Raw genomic sequence first — 2,848 nt, 5'->3', positions numbered from 1 at the left:
GGGTACACATGCCACTAGTGAGTATCCATTACAAATTCTTCCTATCTTCAGTTGATACTGAATTGGTATGTCTGTCTGTATGGCAGAGTAGGATGCGAGTCCGATCTTTGAAATTCATTTTTTTTCTGTGTTTAAAGGGGGAGGGGTGGGAAGAGGGGGAAGTGCCTCCGAGCACAATGAATACTTTCCGTAGAATATGGAAGGAACAGAGTACCTGCAGAATTACCAAGGAGTAACACTGAGCACTTGTGACACGAATTCTGAGTTTCACTACGTGACTGCAAAGTTCCACAGTATTACGTCAAGAAAAACAGTTACGTCACACGGTGAAACCAGTTCAGCTATTTCCGATAGCTCTTTGTTTTGTCCCAGTCAAGAATTTGAGTTCTGTGGATCGGAACTTCCAAACTCACATTTAGCTCTCCCTAAGTATAAAGCCTAGTTTAACTAATTCACATGAAGATAGTAGTTAGAAAAAATTATATTCGACTACATTACTCTGGACGAAAAGAGATGAAGTCTTACTGTCAACAAGTCGACTGTGGTTACTTTTTCCCAATTCTCATATCTTTACTAGCCCTTCACTCTTACTTTGATATTTTCATATCATAAATTTTCAGCGTTGGTATTCGATTTCCTAATAATCATAAATTTTGGAACCGGTTCAGACTGATGTACAAGAATATGTTTGCTTCTTAAATGTTAAGAAATACCTTCAATCACGAATAAAACAACATTTCATTCAACAACATGCACCATGAGCAAACAACACACTCTAACAGATGTAGGCCCATTACAATAAGTCGTTTGTGTGAGTTAATTTTGACCAAACATAACGTAAACTCGGAAAAACACGTCAAATGTATGACCATATATTGGTTTGTTAGTATTGCAACGCTACTGCGGATTTGGCAACAATTTAAGATGAGACATTAACTGCCAGTCAACACTAATTCGTAGCTACCTAATGATTAGAGTGCAAACATTACTTTGAAGTTGTACATGGCTCATCTGAACAAGAAGTTGTCGATCATGCACTGTTGTTTTAAGCACTTATAAAAGCATGAATCTATCACGAGTCACATTAATTTAGCCCAGACGTATCAGTGAATATAAAAAAATGATATGTCAGTTGAAAACATTAAAGGGAAAACATTTAAGAACGTGATCCATAGAATAATAATGTGGGCTCAAACCGAAGGACTAATATTGACTGTTCGTTTATTAAAATCACACAGAGTTGCTGCGAATGGTAGCCCCGCAGATTGTTATTCAACACAATAGAGCAGTAGTAGGGAAACAGGACTGTGGCCCCACATTGTATTATTGCCAAATTTATTCAAGATGGCGGATCCAAAATGGCAATGTCACAATGACGTCGTGGTGGGAAGTTCAAATTTTATTGGGAAAAAGTTCAGTCAGGCTACCTCCACTAACCTAACCTCTCCAATCCCGCGTCCCCTCCCCTGTAAATTGGCGGAAAAAGGACTCAGTCTGAGATGAGATGCCAGATAGGATGGACGTAAGCCTTTACTTTGTGCGCATAGCTCTCCTCCCCCCGCCCCCTCATCCATCTGCAAATTGGCGGGAAGAGGACTCAGTCTGTGTTGGCCTGCTGGATAGGATAGCTGTAAGTCTTTATTGTGCATGCATTGTTTATTGAAGGATACAGGGCACTTTTCTGGCTCAATATTATGTAAAAATCAACACCTATTTCTTTCAGCCTCTGTTTATAAAGTTACGTTCTACAGATTTTTAGTTGATATCAGGTAATGCAGCACACTTGCTAAACAAATTAGAAGTATTTTGAATATTTTTCAACCTTCTTATGGTTATTAAAAAAATACAAAGAAATTGATGCAGTTTTTTTCCAAAATGCTTCCTCAAATTGAGGTACCATTTAATCCAATGTTATACATTTTAAGGAGATCAAATTTTTACCAGATATGCATGACATGATGGCTGAGGTACTAGACCTATTTAATTTCACCTATTATGTGTATTTCAAGGACAAAAAATATCACATCTTACTTTTTATTTTTTATAATTTTTTCCTAGTAAAAATGTTGTTTATTCCTAATTTAGTTGAATCTGAAATAAAGCTTAGGTCTACTACACAAGTATGGACTATTGCAAGTTACAGAAAAAAATTAGATCTATGCTTTACAAACGTTAGGATTTGATCCTAAATTTCTCAGGACTTCCAACATTCCTATCACTTCATCATTGAAACATATCACTTTTAATGTATTTACTCCTACAAAAACATTATTGGGTAATCTTTCCTATATGCAATGGTTGAAAGTTCCGTTTGTATTCTGACTGCCCTCATGAAGACAGTTACTAAACAAAACAGGGTCACTCAGGTCTCTAAAAATTGCTTTTATTTCATACATAGCAGATGGTATATCTGACCACCGAACAGGGTGATCATCTGTGGACAACTAATGAAAGTAGGTGGCCCATACAGCTTTTCTCATTGCTGTAACATCATTCAGAGGTGCATTTCGTCTAATGGCCAGTACATAATAACTCTGAATAAAGTCTATTTCAGTTTCTGTCAATCTGCCATGGCCAGACAGAGATTTTCCGTCAGATAGCAACTTTCCTTTCATTTCTCTTCGTAGCTTCCTCAATCTAGCACCCATCCTCTTTTGCACATGTCCACAACGCTCCAGTTTTGTTAACAAGGTATCAACATAAACATTGAACTCATTAATATTAATGAAAACTTTAGAGTCCCCATTGCCTATGTATATCCAACATTCGGGCATCGACCTCTGAAATATTTTTAGAGCTCGATCACACTCCATACCTCCACTGTAACCATTATAATTCTTAGAACACT

Source organism: Schistocerca piceifrons, chromosome 1, assembly GCF_021461385.2.
Source record: "Schistocerca piceifrons isolate TAMUIC-IGC-003096 chromosome 1, iqSchPice1.1, whole genome shotgun sequence".
Taxonomy (NCBI): Eukaryota; Metazoa; Arthropoda; class Insecta; order Orthoptera; family Acrididae; genus Schistocerca; species Schistocerca piceifrons.
Note: the sequence above shows the minus strand (reverse complement) of the source record.